This window comes from Somniosus microcephalus, chromosome 6 (genome assembly GCF_052327205.1).
Source record: "Somniosus microcephalus isolate GS21.2 chromosome 6, FLI_Smic_1.0, whole genome shotgun sequence".
Classification (NCBI taxonomy): domain Eukaryota; kingdom Metazoa; phylum Chordata; class Chondrichthyes; order Squaliformes; family Somniosidae; genus Somniosus; species Somniosus microcephalus.
This window is the reverse complement of record NC_140992.1, coordinates 64,145,577-64,162,610: the sequence shown is the minus strand read 5'-3', so window position 1 is coordinate 64,162,610 and position 17,034 is coordinate 64,145,577. Positions and strand designations below refer to the sequence as shown.

General features: G+C 40.7%; 1 protein-coding gene across 2 annotated transcripts in view; it reads left to right on the top strand.

Annotated features, from left to right (window-relative positions):
- The first annotated feature begins 6,837 nt into the window (after window positions 1–6,837).
- Window positions 6,838–17,034, top strand: part of naaladl2 (N-acetylated alpha-linked acidic dipeptidase like 2) — a 1,153,361-nt gene continuing 1,143,164 nt past the window's right edge. For both annotated transcript variants that reach the window (XM_085990293.1, XM_085990292.1), the window contains exon 1: window positions 6,838–7,022. The gene's annotated coding sequence lies outside the window, so the exon portion shown is untranslated. The remainder of the gene's footprint in view (window positions 7,023–17,034) is intronic.

The window sequence follows — 17,034 nt, the reverse complement described above, 5'->3', positions numbered from 1 at the left end:
TTTGAAGGACTATTTTACTGCTACATGATCCTCCCACCTGGTTTTGTTCTGTGCCCTCTGCCCAGATGATTATTTAATGCCAAGCACAAAAGAAGAAAATCTGCTCCATTGGCTTATTTGCTGCTGAGATCATGGAAATATCAGCGTGGAATGTAACTGCTCAGGATTGATTAATGCTGGTTGTAATGTGCTGCAGCTCATCCAGATTATCTAAAAAGGCCAGTGAGAAATTTCATAGAGATTAAATAAATAAGTGGGGGCAATGTTCATATTGAGGCACACAGTATATGATCTATGGAAGTAAGAAGCTTACTGGGGGAAATGGGCTGTTTTCATGCAATACTTTAACAAAAGATATTAAAATGAGTTATGTAGTGATGGGAGGGGTGGAATGGTAAATTAAAGCATAATTGGAGATGGGAGTTCAATTCAGCAAAGAGGCATGGGACACCAAGAAGGAGGAATGGATTGCAGATCAGCTAAAACCTAACCTAAGGAGAAGTAAAGCAAAGGAATTAAAGAAGATGGAAGCAATGAGACCAGATCAACAAAGATGATGAAGTGATTACTGGGGCAAGGAACTGTGAGCGTAGGAGTGGAACAGTTTGAATCTGTTAAGCAATGGGACCATGTAGGATATCTATTTATTATGCAGCACTAAATTATAGAATTGGGGTGTGAAGGGAGATTAATTTATTATTCAGTTCAGTTTGCTGCACCAATTTTTGAGAGGAGCTTAATTTATTATCCATACTAAATTATTAAATTGGAGTCTGAGGTGAGGTTGATTAATTGTTCAGTATTGACTGGCTGCACTGGAGATTGAAAAAATTAAGTTAGGGCACAGAAGTAACTTATAAAGTGGAGCAGAGAGCAAACAATTAGTTTGTTCAGGGCTAAGTTATTACTTGAGATTGTAGCAGGAGGGTTTGTTAGTGCAATGCAATTTTGTGAGAACAGATGGTGAATTGATTTAAGGAGAGCGTGAATGAGAGACATTAAAGTGAGTAAATGAGGTGAGCATGGAAGTGGGTGAAACAATGACAGGCGAATACAATCAAAGTGAATCTCCAATAATGCAATGATGCCGACCAATTTAAAATTATTTGAGGAAAGTAATTTGTTGCTATGGAAGTAAGGTTAAAAAAGTTAATTTCTAACAGTCCAATCATGAAGGATAAATTGTTCTGAAAATACTATATATGGGGAATTAAGGATCATAGGAATATTGATTTATATATTTATTTATTAATGGCAAGTTTCAGCGATAAAAGGATGTGTCTGGTAATGTGGTTTAATTTGTTCCAGTCACAGTGGCAGGATGAAAGGCAATGACGAGTACAATTTACTATATCACAAGCTTCAGTAGCAGATTCAACAGAAATCCCAAATAGGTTACAAAGTGTTCTGAGGTATGATCGCAAGCCAGAAAGCAAACACATCTCAAGACATTCTTAGACATTTAGTTCTGGAAGTCTTTTGTATTCATGGTATGATTGCTGTTATTATATTTGAATGGGAACCCAGACATATTGCCTGAATGGATATTGATGTGGGGATGTTCAGAAAATCTCTGACTGGTTCCTGTTGAAACAAAAGGAGGTTTCTGATATGCTAATTTAGGTGGTATGCAAAGGAATTGGGTTGCACCTGTTTTATAATATCTTTGTTGTCGAGATGGATGAAGTATTAAGTTCCAACTATCACAAAGTATTTCAAACTTGAGGGACAAAAATCCTATGAAACTGACAAAGAAAACCAATTATGTTTAAAAGTGACAGTTTTTTCAGCTGACAGGTCTTTTAACCATTAGGTTTGAGTCACCTGGCACAAATCAAAGAATCAGGACATTACATGATAGTGATGCTTTGATTAACATTTGTGATGAATACCTGAGTTGGGGTCAAACTAATGCTTCTTTACAATCCTTGTGATGGAAACCTCTGGTCATGTGTTTCCAATTCCAGGGTTCTATTGGGCTACCTGCACTTTGCTGAGCAAGTTAGTCTGTAGCCAGCAGAGAAACTGGGCTAGTTTGGTTCCATAGCAGTGGTTTACCATCAGAAGTGAACTATTACTTTCAAGTTTCAGTGCAAGTTGAAAGACAGCTCAGGAGCAGCATCTTTACTATTGTAATAGATTGAGGGGTTAGTAAAGTTTGCAATTACTGCAATGTATTTTGTGTCACACTATCATTCTGCTTATTTAACTGTTTTACATTAGCCCCTTGAGTCTGTTCTGCCATTCAATTAGATCATGGCTGATTTGTACCTCAACTTCATTTACCCACCTTTGCTCCATATCCCGTTATACCCTCATCTATCAAAAACCTATATCTATTTTGAATTTTTCAGTTGACTTAGCCTCAGCTGTGTTTTGAGGTAAAGAGTTCCAGATTTCTACTACTCTTCGTGTGAAGAAGTGTTTCCTGACATAACCTCTGAATGGCTTAGCTCTCATTTTTAAGGTTCTGGACTCCCTCATCAGAGGAAATAGTTTATCTCTATCTACCCTATCAAATTCTTTTAATTATCTTAAACACCTCAATTAGATCACCCTTTAATCTTCTATACTCAAGGGAACACAGGCCTAGTCTCTGCAACTTGTCCTCATAATTAACCCTTTTAGCCCTGGAATCATTCTAGTGAATCTGCGCTGCATCCCCTCCAAGGCCAATATATCCTTCCTGAGGTAGTGTGTGCAGAACTGAATGTAGTACTCCAGATGTGGTCTAACCAGAGCTTTATACAACTGTAGCATAACACCCACCTCTTTGTATTCCAACCCCCTTAAGATAAAGGCTAACATTCCATTAGTCTTAATTATACTTGTTCCTGTCTATTAGCTTTTAGTGATTTCTATACATGGACCCCTAAATCTCTCTGCTCCTCCACAGTTCCTGACTTTAGAAAATACTGTGATCCAGCTTTTTTCAGTCCAAAGTTGATGACGTCACAGTTCCCCACATTGAACTCCATATGCCACTCACTTAGTCTATCAATGCTCTTTTGCAACTTTCTGCTCCTATCTACACTATTTACTGTGCCACTGAACATAGTGTTGTCAGCAAACTTGGATGTATGGCTCTTTGTTCCTTCATCTAAGTCATTGATAAATATAGTGAAAAGCTGAGGCCCTAGTACAGAGTCACATCCTGCAAATTGGAGTGCATGTTAAATAAATTGTTTGTTTCCAACCAGAGTCTGAATATGGTAGAGTATATATAATCTGCCTACCAAAAATGAGGAGAATCACATGATATGTTCCAGTAAACTGGCGTATGGTAGCAAGGATTTTCAATCCAATCCCTAGGTCTTTCTATAATTTATCTAGCTATCGGACATTCCAGATCGTAGGGGATGCAAGTTTCACTTACAGAAGTGGTTGATGATGGTGAAACCGAGTAGATTATCCAGTGTAAAATCCAAAAATAACAATGTTAACAATTTTTTTTGACTGTAGCAATATGTTTTCTTGTTTTTTCTTTGTGTAAAAGGACATTTGTAGAGGAGGCTATTGGAGCACCAATTTCTGAAGGCTACCTAACTCCTTGACTTTGGGTCTCACTTCTTAATTTAGCTTACTTGGACAAAGTAGGGGAGGATGAAGAATGCAGGGAGGCTGGCTGAGCTGCATAAATCTGTAGCAGATTGTGTCTTCCTCTTAACCAAATATACAGGCAAAATCAGACATATCTGGACTTGTCAGAACAACAATGCATGCAGGGGGTATACTCCACTTCCTATTGCTGCACAGATCACTGAAACCCTGGACTTTTTTTTGCCTCCATAGAAACATAGAAGATAGGAGCAGGAGTAGGCCATTCGGCCCCTCAAGCCTGCTCCGCCATTCAATGAGATCATGGCTGATCATCCAAACTCAGTACCCTGTCCCTGCCTTCTCCCCATATCCCTTGATCCCTTTAGCCTTAAGAAATATATCTAATCCTTCTTGAATATATTTAATGAATTGGCCTCAACTGTCTTCTGTGGTAGAGAATTCCACAGGTTCCCCACTCTCTAGATGAAGAAATTCCTCCTCATCTCTGTCCTAAATGGCTTACCCCTTATCCTTAGACTGTGACCCTGGTTCTGGACTCCCCCGCTACTCCCCCTCCCTAACATCCTTCCTGCATCTAGTCTGTCTAGTCCTGTTAGAATTTTATAAGTTTCAATGAGATCCCCTCTCATTCTTCTAAACTCCAGCGAGTATAAGCCCAATCGACCCAATCTCTCCTCATACGTCATTCCTGCCATCCCAGGTATCAGTCTGGTGAATCTTTGCTGCACTCCCTCCATGGCAAGAACATCCTTCCTCAAATAGGGGGACCAAAACTGCACACAATACTCAAGATGTGGTCTCACCAAGGCCCTGTACAACTGCAGCAAGACATCCTTGTTCCTGTACTCAAACCCTCTCGCTACAAAGGCCAACCTACCATTTGCCTTCTTAACTACCTGCTGCACCTGCATGCTTACTTTCAGCGACTGGTGCACAAGGACACACAGGTCTCGTTGCACTTCCCCTTCTCCCAATCTATTGCCGTTCAGATAATAATCTGCCTTCCTGTTTTTGCCACCAAAGTGGATAACCTCACATTTATCCACATTATACTGCATCTGCCATGCATCCGCCCAATCACCCAACCTGTCCAAATCATACTGGAGTTTCTCGGCATCCTCCTCACAGCACACACGCCCACCCAGCTTTGTGTCATCTGCAAACTTGGAGATATTACACCTAGTTCCCTTGTCTAGATCATTAATATATATTGTGAATAGCTGGGGTCCTAGGACCGATCCCTGCGGTACCCCACTAGTCACAGCCTGCCACTCGGAAAAAGACCCGTTTATTCCAACTCTTTGCTTCCTGTCTGCCAACCAGTTCTCTATCCAAGTCAGTACCTTGCCCCCAATCCCATGTGCCTTAACTTTACACGCTAATCTCTTATGCGGGACCTTATCGAAAGCCTTCTGAAAGTCCAAATACATCACATCCACTGGTTCTCCCTTATCTATTCTACCAGTTACATCCTCAAAAAATTCCAGTAGATTAGTCAAGCACGATTTACCTTTTGTAAATCCATGTTGACTTTGTCCGATCCTGTCACTGTTTTCCAAGTGCTCTGCTATTACATCTTTTATAATGGACTCTAGCATTTTCCCCACTACCGATGTCAGACGTACTGGTCTATAATTCCCCGTTTTCTCTCTACCACCTTTTTTGAATAGTGGGGTAACATTAGCTACCCTCCAATCCATGGGAACTGTTCCAGAGTCTATAGAATTTTGGAAGATGACCAGCAATGCATCTACTATTTTTAGGGCCACTTCCTTAAGTACCCTAGGATGTAGATTATCAGGCCCTGGGGATTTATCGGCCTTCAATCCTGTCAATTTCCCTAACACCATTTCCCTACAAATACTGATTTCATTCAGGTCCTCCCTCTCATTAGACCCTATGTTCCCCGACATTTCTGGGAGGTTATTTGTGTCCTCCTTTGTGAAGACAGAACCAAAGTATTTATTTAATTGGTCGGCCATTTCTTTGTTCCCCATTATAAATTCCCCTGATTCTGACTGCAAGGGACCTACGCTTGACTTCACCAATCTTTTTCTCTTCACATATCTATATCTATCCGGCTCATTACAAGGGACATTAGCAATAATAATCACTTTGCAGTTCGACTAACACTAGTTAGACGAAGTAGGTGGCTGATATGTGGTTTCTATTTCATCAATTTCCCAATGGACAACCAGAAAAAGGAGGTTTTTGGTTTTTTTTTCATATTGCAGGATTTATATTCCTGTGTTCTCCTCCACACAATAATGGAGCCTTTATGAACCTCAAGAGCTTCCACTTGATCAATGTGTAGCTAGTCTGTAACCATTTGCACAAGTGTATGCAGGTGAATTCCTGTTTTCTATCCAGCAGTAGTGAAGCCTCTATTTAATAGCAATCCACTGTGGCCACATTATTTGACCCTGCAGGAAAAAACAACAAGGAGCACCTACAGGAGAAGGATCATGAGCCTCATAAGGATGAGGACTTAGAGGTTCACAGATGCTGTTTGTAAGCTGTGAGACCTGTCTGTTATGCTTTGATTGAGGACGCCTTCAAATTATTACCCAATTAACTCCTTGTGTGAACAGTCCTTCCACCAGCTCCACCCTTGCCATACGTTCAGCAAATATGTCTTCATCTATAGAAATTGATAGCTACTCACGAACTGCCAAGCATACCACTTCTGCCACCCGACAGTACAATATGCAATATAATTACATGAGTAATCTCTGGACACAGTGAAGCGTGAAGTGGGCCTAATTCTACAGCCAGCCTCCCCACTCAGCTCTGTATGTTTGTCTGAGGTTATTCTGGCAGCAAACTGTCACTAGTGTATCTCCGTTCTTTTTGTAGAAAATGATTATGATTAGTGAATCAGAAAAGAAAAAAATGATAGAATGTGACTGCTGTGATGGCCAATTAGGAAACAAAAAATTAACAATCCAGAATAAAAACAAAATCCCAAATACAAAGCCGGTCCATCAGCATCCTTAAAGAGAAGGGACTGGTTATTTCTGGCACTTGTACTGTTATTTTAGATTTCCAGCATTTGTAGTTTTTTTTGTACTGTGTATATTGCACAGTACAAGAGGGGCTGCTGACATTTTTGTAGTAGACTTGATACACTGCCCAACTACTGTAATATAGTCCCGAGTCCTGTGGTGACCCGATGAATCAGTGTATTTTAAGAGACTTTTAATAGTAGATGTAAGTCTTTAAAATCTTAATTCGTTGTTGAAACTGGAGATTGTGTAGTCCCCTGCAACCAGTGGGCTTTTTCAAAGGCTAGTTTCCTTGAAGTTTGTTCCATGCCATTGCTAGTAAGAGAAGTGGGAGGGGAAGAGAGTGTTTGGGAACCTGCTGTAGGAATGAAGTAAATTGAAGGGGTGTGTCGGACTGTAACTGAGAGAAACACGGAAAAAAAGAGATGGCATCAACACACAACTTCCTTACAGAAGGTTGGTAATTGTTTGTGCAAACAGACTGATTGCTGCCGAGTTGGAGCCTGGATGGAGTTGGCCGCTGGGTTTTGTTCCTAAACTGCGGCTCAGTTGTTAAAAGTGTGGAGCTGCACTTTGCTGAGAGTGTGAGGGCGTTTTGCTCGCAGTGCTCATTTCCCCGGCACTGTGCGGGGCTCTCGCAGCTTTTGTGCCCGCTGCCCGCGGGAGGTGAAGTCCGGCGAGGGGAGGAGAGGAAAGACGCTGACGCTCCTCGGCTCTGTGTCTCTCCTGCGGGCCGGGGCCGCGCTCCCTTTCCATCCCGCCGCGGGTTTTATGGTCAGCGGCTGCCCGTCAGCGGCGCCCAGGCGTTGTGAGCGCGGGTGGAGTAAGCGAGGCCGCTGCCCCGCTTGCGTTAGGCCGTGGAGTGGCCCGGCCCGGTACAGTTGTTCCCAATGTATTCAGTTCATTGTCGGGATCAGGGCTCTGTTACCAGGAGATTTATGATCCAAAAGAGTGAAGCTGATCACAAACCCACTTGGAGAGAGTGAGCTGTGCGTGTGTTCAAAAGTGAGAAAATCTCGATGAGTAACATCTTTAAACTAAAGTGAGTGAGGCTGGTTCCCAATTAGCAAGAAAGATACTTCACTGGCTAAAGTAACAATAGAGTTACTCTGCATTAATATAATAAACTATTCCTGTAACTGAGGTACTGTTAAAACTTACACATCCACACAAACTTTCTGATGATGCCAGTAAGTCACATTGTAGTACCAGTCACACTGCCATGCAGTAACCCAATCTTAAGCCTCTGCTATGCTTGCCCGTATGTGGCAAACCAAATAAAAACTGGAGAAATGTTGAATGCTTGTGCACTAAATATACTGCAAATAATTTATTTTTAAATTGATTTTTATTTTGGTTTGTCACCTCAGAACCCCACAGTTAAATCACTGCCTTATGATTTGGCTTACCATTCATTTACTATCTATATACAGTTCAATCTTGATTGAACAATTACTAAGTAACGATCACACACTATGTCCGATGAGTGCCAAAATTTGTTGAAATAGTGAGTATTAAACGGTAAACCGGTTTTGCTAACACTGCTCCTCAGCTGGCCCATTTTAATTGGGTTGTCTTCATTTTACAGGTGAATTTTAACACTGTCCCTGCTTTGGAGTGACTCTCAATTTTTAATGCCCTGTATGGCCCTAAATATTTGTTTTGGATGTGTAGAGTGGTTGTTTGTGGGCCAGTGGGGGGAGTTGGTGAAGCAAGTTCAAATGTTTAATTTTCCATACTTCAATTAGGAGATTAACACCTAACCTAGGGGGTTGCTGGTTGCTGACGGGTAGTCCATGACCTGGTTCTGCTGCAGCTAAGTGTGACAACAACCCATTGTTGTATCACAGCAAATTTACTGAAAAAAATGTATCATATGAATGACTTGAAGTAATATTATTACATGCCTTTCTGATACTGAAAGATGCAGGCCTCAAACATATTTATTATATTTACTAAACACTTTACAAAACTTGCTTAAGATGTAAATAAATGTTCTTTCTTTTGTCAACTCTTATTCACATTGTAATGTTTTCCTGTACCTCCCATGGTGGATTTGTGTTATTTGCACTATATTTGAGATTCGGGTACTTTGTTTATTCTCCCCAAAATCTTCCCCATCTCTTACTTAAATTGATTAAAAATAAATCTCCCTCTTGGTTCTTGCATGTAGTTCTTGTGGAATCTGTCATTGATGTGGCCTTTCCCACTGTGGAGTCTCCAGCATCTAAATGGATCGTGATTTGCTGTGGTCTGGATCTGATTAGTTGACTGAACTCTAGCCACAGTCTCCCAGGTTAGCGTCACAATTACTGCAAAAGTGGATATTGAATTTTTACAGAGTGAACCACTGCCCCTGAATTAAACTGACCTATTTTCTCTGCTGGCTTTGGACTCTAAAGGAGCTAAACAGAACCCAAAATAAACTTGTAATTGGAATCCTGGACATAGTTATCAGTAAAAAAAAGAGCACAAATTAACATTAACAAATTAACATCCTCCGGGTGCTCCGGTTTCCTCCCACAGTCCAAAGATGTGCAGGTTAGGTTGATTTGGATTGATTTGGCTATGATAAATTGACCCTTAGTGTTAGGGGATTAAATACGTGGGGTTACGGGGATAGGGTGGGATATGTGTCGGTGCAGGCTCGATGGGCCGAAATGGCCTCTATCTGCACTGTGAGGACTCTGTGATTCTGTGAACATTTGATTTTGCTCTACTTGCAGTCCTGACCCATGTCTTCACCCAAGATTCATCTGCCAATCAAAGAATCATTACTCCAGACTGGGCCTAATTCCTTGATGATTTTGAGCTACTTATGTCAACATGTTAGACTGGAATACATAAACAGACTTGGTTCCTTTGTTTGGCTGCCATTCTTAGTCAGTTACATACATGTTTGGCAATTGAATGCGATAGCTTGGGCCATTTAAACTATTAACAAATTAAACTCTGATCTATTAAGGGACTGGCTATAGGATGCCAGTTGAAATATTAGTGACTAGAAAGCTATCAAAGATTCCATAAAACAAGTACAAACTAAAGCCTCTACATTCAATTGATAAAATGATATAAATCTTCCTTTTGACAGAAATGGAGCCCCAGATGCATATGAATTTACCTTTGCCAGCCCAAATAAAATGCATTTTTTTTGTACTTTGTGGAGCCAACCGTGTGGTGCTGTTGTCAGATTTTGACATTAGGCCTGTTTACCCCTAATCTTACTTTGCCCCACCCCCACCAAGACCAAATGCAGATCAATGGTTCATAGTGTACTTTCAACACTTAAATACACTTCCATCATATCTTTTTTTTAAGGTGGCCCCAGCGATGGATTAGAACATGGCTTTTGCCACTTTCGAGCCTGGAACACAGCTTTTGCAACTGCATTGTTAAATGAACATTTAATAGTGATCAAGGTCACTGATGCACACTTACAGAAGTCGAGCCTGAAAGTATCACAAAAAAATACTCTAATGAAAATACAATTTGACTAATTCAATCACTACATCAGTGGCTCTGATAATATCTTACACTGTTTTTAGTACAAAGTAATGTATATCCTTTGACTCAATTCTGAGCACTGCCGGGGAGATCTTCTTCTATATTACAAAACCAGTACATCAAGCGTGAATTCATTTCTCGGTCTGACTTCGAGTGTCACCCTCCACTTTCCATGTCATGCTTCAAGGAAATGTATAAAGAAACAAAACAGGCCTTCAAGAACACAAAATACCCGAGCCACAATGTCTGCACCATCTGCATTCAACTTGTATGAACTCACCCAGTGTTCATTGTATGGCAATTAAACTTGGTAGCCTTAGAGGGATACATCAGTACAATTTACTTGGTACACTGTTCCTGACCTTGTAAAACAACACGTCCGCTGACTTATCAGTCGTACCATGGGAGATTTGCATATTTGTTAATATATTAAAAACCTCACATTTGTATGGAGCTCCTGTAAGTGTCATACTTTCTTCCTGTGATATCATACTTTTGCCGTCACACTTTAGCACAAAGTAAACAGCAGTAAATCCGAACTCTAGAGGTAGAAATTCTGAAATGAAGAAAGTGGCTAGAAATTCCCAATGACTACTAAGGATTTATGAAAACAACCAATCCTGAATGATCAGTCAGGAGAAAAAAGGTATGCCAAATAAATTGATTTAAACACTTAGAATAGAGCAGCCATAATTTTATATTGGCAAATAAACATTCTATCCAATGTCCATGGAACAGAGTTGCATTAAAATGTACATATTTCACAAATATAAATATAGCTCTAAAATTATCTGTTGTGTCTTTCAGTACTCTTATTAATGGTTTTACTTGATGACCTTAGCCTCTCAACAACATCCTGGATTTGGGCTTGATATTTGTCCCAGAGATGTGACTTTCTTAGCGCAAGGCAGATCCTGCAGTCTAAGCACATGCAATTTACATGATTACTTGAGGAATTTTGTTAGCCCAGCTGTTAAAATGCATCTCTTCAGCCTCTTTATAGTATCTGGTTGGTTGGTTTTCCAGAATTGCCTGCTCCTGCTGATTGTTTACCTTGAACCCTTTTAATTTAGCTAGCATCATCTGCCTTGTGGTCTGGTAGAAACCTATCTACTAGGCAAGGGGCAGATTTAACCATGTCACAGTTTACATTTACAGTTTGAAAACAAATATATTTGTACAGTTGTTGTGGATGATTGAAACACTTGCAAAACAATTGCAAAATTTCAGAAGCTGCGTCAGGTTTTTTTTGCATATTAACCTTAGAACAAATGGAATACTTTTAGGACTGTTAACTTGAGTTAAAATGTTTTCGAGGTAATTTATCAAAGTGTTATATTTGACTGGAGGAAGACTGACCATTTGGTTGTAAGCTGTGGCTCCTCCCACTCTACTTTTTAAAAGATACAAAATTGCTGAGTCAATTTTGCTGATTAAATATAAATTTTACTTTAGCAACCAGTTACTTTAGTAGCCAGTGTGTTTATTTACCGTTCCAGATGCAGAGAGGAAAGTGGTATCTGAATATTTAGGCAGCTGTGCTTCTTCATGTTTCCATAACCATGGTATCCTCTCCTAGCATTGCTAGGTCCTTGGAGCACCCTTCAAAATACTTAAACACCCTGAGACCTCATCTGAGTACTGTCATATCCCAAGCCTCTTTCCCAGAACCTCCAATTTCCAGGTTTCCCCCAATGCTGATAAATTAGTGCCCCCAGTATTACTTCTTGCCAAAACACCCCTGTTATAAAACCTCCAACTCACCATAAGTATGGGAAATTTGCCAATATATGTAACACAGTTTGAGTTATGTTATATAAGTCCTGTTGCTTTTAAGCAGTGTGAAGTCTGACTTCCTGTGAGGCCACAGAACGCTGATAATTGATAGAATGTCTTCATGACAAGGTGCAAGATACTGAAATCTATTTTGGGCGCTATTTGTACTTGGATGAAAGTATTAAATCATTTCCAAATTATCCACAAAGTGGCATTGTGAAATCTAGTGACAGTATCATGATGTATATATTTTTTTATGTCTTTAATGGTAGGAGAGTGAGTTGTGCTAATAGGGAATGAAGGGTTCCTAGGAAAACAGAAACCTTAAATAAGGGAGGAATTTGTCAAGCAGGTTTTATGGTAAGCCTTTGACCGATTCACATACTAAACAAATAGCAGTTGCAGTTCATTATAATAATTGAAGCCATTGACCAAGGTGTCTAAGCCTACACCACAACTCATTATCCTAACAATATTGCCTCAGTAGTTCACCAACAGATGTAGTTCAAGTGAATGCATTTGATAAATTGCAGTTAAAATGCAGGGCATTATTTCAGTTGTTTAAATTTGTTACAACTTAGACAACCGAGAAAACATCTGGTATAACCTAGAATTGTCTATCGTAAAACCTGCAATTTGCATCTCGCTGTCATAGCATACTCAAAATTGAGAACTCACCTCGTGTGCAATTACGTGTTGAACATATGGAATGTTTCTTCATTTTTCCCTACATTTCAAAACAGAAACTGATGTGCAGTATTTTATTACACAGTGTTATTAACATCTGTATATTACATGTATGATTGATTTGCAGTAGATCTGGATTATTTTGTTACAAAATCTAATGAAAATGTTTATGGAGACTTTCTTTTGGAAAAAAAAAGATGTTCAGTTCTTATATTTGTAATCTACAGTTTGAAGAGAAAAATGTCTTTGAGGGGTGGTGTCCCTGTTTCCTGAAGTACATTCTGACTGGGATGAAGTTCTCTGTCGCCTGCTTTATGGAGGTTCATTTTTTTAATGCACAATCTTGCATCTTTTTAAGAAGCCAAAATATCTATGAAATTATGATGTGCAGCACATCGTGGGGCACTTGCCATTCACCACAATATACTGTTGGAAGATTGGTGTTTTGTAGTGTTGCATTGGGGGTTACGTTTGTTCACAACAGAAACACGTGATTCAGTATTGAGCAGAGGCAGTTGAGAAATGATTGTTCTTGTTCAATAGATTACTACATGACTGAGAGCAGCTGCCTTGATGTGAGCAACATTTGGAAATGTACTTTTTTTGTTTAAAGACTAGAGTAACTAGAGTTCTCTAGTTCTCTTCAACTTTGGAATGAGACCTATACAAGAGATTAAATGGCATAGATAATGCTAATTTGGAGTACTAATTCAGTTTATACAAGGATACTAGAATAAGGAGACATAGATTAAAACTGGTGATAGGAAAGTTTAGGTCAGACATATGCAAGGACTTCAGTCAGAGTGATTAACACCTGTAACTGTCTTTCTGGTTGGAGTAGTGGAGTTGAAAACCTTGGACTCCTTCACGAATGAGTTAGATGACATGAGGAGAGGTAAGTATTTTAGATTGTGTAGCTCAGATGGGCCGAATGGCCTCCCTTGTTTGTGTCTGTCCTGGTGATTTTTTTTTTAAATTGGACTTTTATATGATAAATGAAGAAAATGTAACTAATGTAATTTTGCCCATTTGATGACAGAACTTGCATTTCACTTTACGATTTTTAAAAGATACAGTATCTCTAAGCATTTTGATAACATGATTAAAATAAGAATAATTTGATCTTGTCCAGCGAGTCAACACATGTTCTACATGTTTTCCCTTAAATTCTACTTTAGTCATATTTGGCATTTAAGATCCACCAAATATAGATGACTGCGTGGTAGAGTGGCTTGAATATACTTGCTAGGGCCATCGTCAGGGTCCTGTTTTTACTGAGGTGAACTTGACCACCCACAGTTTTTGGTATTTCACTTTTATAGTGCAATATCATTTGTGTATTTTAACAAGGTGCTTTTACAATTCTTATTTTTTATTCTGTGTATGTAATAAAATAAAACTGGTGGTTTGTAAACTCTTTGAAAACAGATGATACATGTACAAGAATGCCAGGGAGCAGAAACATTCCAAGGGAATCTTTTTGTCACAATCCACATGGATTGCTGCAGGGTTCTGGAGAAGATTCATTTAGAGTTTTTATATGACTTGTTTGGAAAATATTTGAGTGTGCATGGCATCTTGGAACAGCACTGTTTTTATCAAATATAATGAGGAAAATAGTCAGGGACTAACATTGTGTTTTTATCAACACAAAAGAAATGGTCAATAGTCCACGACTTTTGAAATAAATGTTGGATACTGAAACTGCTAAATATTTTGTTCACTATTTGTTATTAACTGTATTATAAAAATTTCCATACTGAGAGGGTGCAATGAATTGTGTTCAAGCTGAGAGATGTTAAAGCTGGAGTGTAAAATACCCTAATGCAGTATTCTTTTTTAAGAACCAGTGTCAACTAGAAATACTCTTAGGGGGCTAAATTCAGTTGATTTGCGCCTTCTGTTAGCGCCCTAAGAGGGCGCTAACGGGGCACAAATCAACTAGCGTCCGGGTGCGGCGCTGCTAACGCCTCCCGCAAAATTCAGTGGGAGGTTAGCGCCGGAGCGCCGGCGGCAATGACGTCATCGCCGTGCACAGCGCCCCGGCTGTAACATTGGGTGACGTCCCCCCGACTTACCGCCGGACGCTATGTCTGCCAGGGTCGGGGGGGCCTACCTGCGGCTGGGGCGGCACTAGTTAAAGGGGAGGTGGCGGGCGGCCAGCACCTCCCCCCATTGCTTTCCCCAGCTCCCGTGAAGTCCCCCCGCGGGGTACCGGCTGCTCTCCGTGAGCCCGGCACTCCTCTCGTTTGCCGGCACTCCCAATCCCTGGTGGCCCAGCTGGGCGCCGGGATGCACTGCACCAGGCCCCTCCCCTTTAATAAGGCGAGGAAGGCCTGCAGTACCGCGGCGTGACACGCTGCGATATTACCTCGCAGCGACCCAAGAGGGACGCGGGGCACTTCCAGTAGTGCCACTCCTCCTTAGACTGGGTATTACGTAATGAGAAAGGATTAATTAGCAATCTTGTTGTGCGAGGCCTCTTGGGGAGGAGCGATCATAATATGAGAGAATTCTTCATTAAGATGGAGAGTGAAGTAGTTGATTTCAGTGACTTGGGTACTGAATTTAAATAAAGGAAACTACGATGGTATGAGGCGCGAGTTGGCTAGTTTGGATTGGGGAATGTTACTTAAAGGGTTGATGGTGAATAGGCAATGGCAAACATTTAAAGATCGCATGGATGAACTACAGAATTTGTTCATCCCTGTTTGGCATAAAAATAAAATAAAAAAGGTGACTCAACCGTGGCTAACAAGGGAAATTAGGGATAGCATAAGATCCAAGGAGAGGACATATAAATTGGTCAGAAAAAGCAGCAAACCTGAGGATTGGGAGCAGTTTAGGATTCAGCAAAGGAGGACAAAGGAATTAATCAAGAGGGGGAAAATAGAGTATGACAGTAAGCTTTCAGGGAACATAAAAACTGACTGTAAAAGCTTTTATAGATATGTGAAGAGAAAAAGATTGGTAAAGTCAAGCGCAGGTCCCTTGCAGTCAGAATCAGGGGAATTTATAATGGGGAACAAAGAAATGGCTGACCAATTAAATACATACTTTCGTTCTGTCTTCACAAAGGAGGATACAAATAAACTCCCAGAGATGTCAGGGAACATAGGGTCTAATGAGAGGGAGGAACTGAATGAAATCAGTATTTGTAGGGAAATGGTGTTAAGGAAATTGATGAGATTGAAGGCTGATAAATCCCCAGGGCCTGATAATCTACATCCTAGGGTACTTAAGGAAGTGGCCCTAGAAATAGTAGATGCATTGCTGGTCATCTTCCAAAATTATATAGACTCTGGAACAGTTCCCATGGATTGGAGGGTAGCTAATGTAACCCCACTATTTAAAAAAGGTAGTAGAGAAAAAACGGGGAATTATAGATCGGCAAGCCTGACATCGGTAGCGGGGAAAATGCTAGAGTCCATTATAATAGATGTAATAGCAGAGCACTTGGAAAACAGTGACAGGATCAGACAAAGTCAACATGGATTTACAAAAGGTAAATCATGCTTGACTATCTACTGGAATTTTTTGAGGATGTAACTGGTAGAATAGATAAGGGAGAACCAGTGGATGTGGTGTATTTGGACTTTCAGAAGGCTTTCGATAAGGTCCCGCATAAGAGACTGGCGTGCAAAGTTAAAGCACATGGGATTGGGGGTAAGGTACTGATTTGGATAGAAAACTGGTTGGCAGAGAGGAAGCAAAAAGTTGGAATATACAGGTCTTTTTCCGCGTGGAAGGCAGTGACTAGTGGGGTACCGCAGGGATCGGTGCTAGGACCCCAGTTATTCACAATATATATTAATGATCTCGACGAGGGAACTAGATGTAATATCTCCAAGTTTGCAGACGACACAAAGCTGGGTGGGCGTGTGTGCTGTGAGGAGGATGCCGAGAAACTCCAGTACGATTTGGACAGGTTGGGCGATATGGCAGATGCAGTATAATGTGGATAAATGCGAGGTTATCCACTTTGGTGGCAAAAACAGGAAGGCAGATTATTATCTGAATGGCAATAGATTGGGAAAAGAGGAAGTGCAACGAGACCTGGGTGTCCTTCTGCACCAGTCGCTGAAGGTAAGCATGCAGGTGCAGCAGGCGGTTAAGAAGGCAAATGGTATGCTGGCCTTCATAGCGAGAGGATTCGAGTACAGGAGCAAGGATGTCTTGCTGCAGTTGTACAGGGCCTTGGTGAGACCACACCTTGAGTATTGTGTGCAGTTTTGGTCACCTTATCTGAGGAAGGATGTTCTTGCCATAGAGGGAGTGCAGCGAAGATTCACCAGACTGATACCTGGGATGGCAGGAATGATGTATGAAGAGAGATTGGGTCGATTAAGCTTATATTCGCTAGAGTTTAGAAGAATGAGAGGGGATCTCATTGAAACTTATAAAATTCTACCAGGACTAGACAGACTAGATGCAGGAAGGATGTTCCCGATGGCGGGGGAGTCCAGTACCAGGGGTCACAGTCTAAAGATAAGGGGTAAGC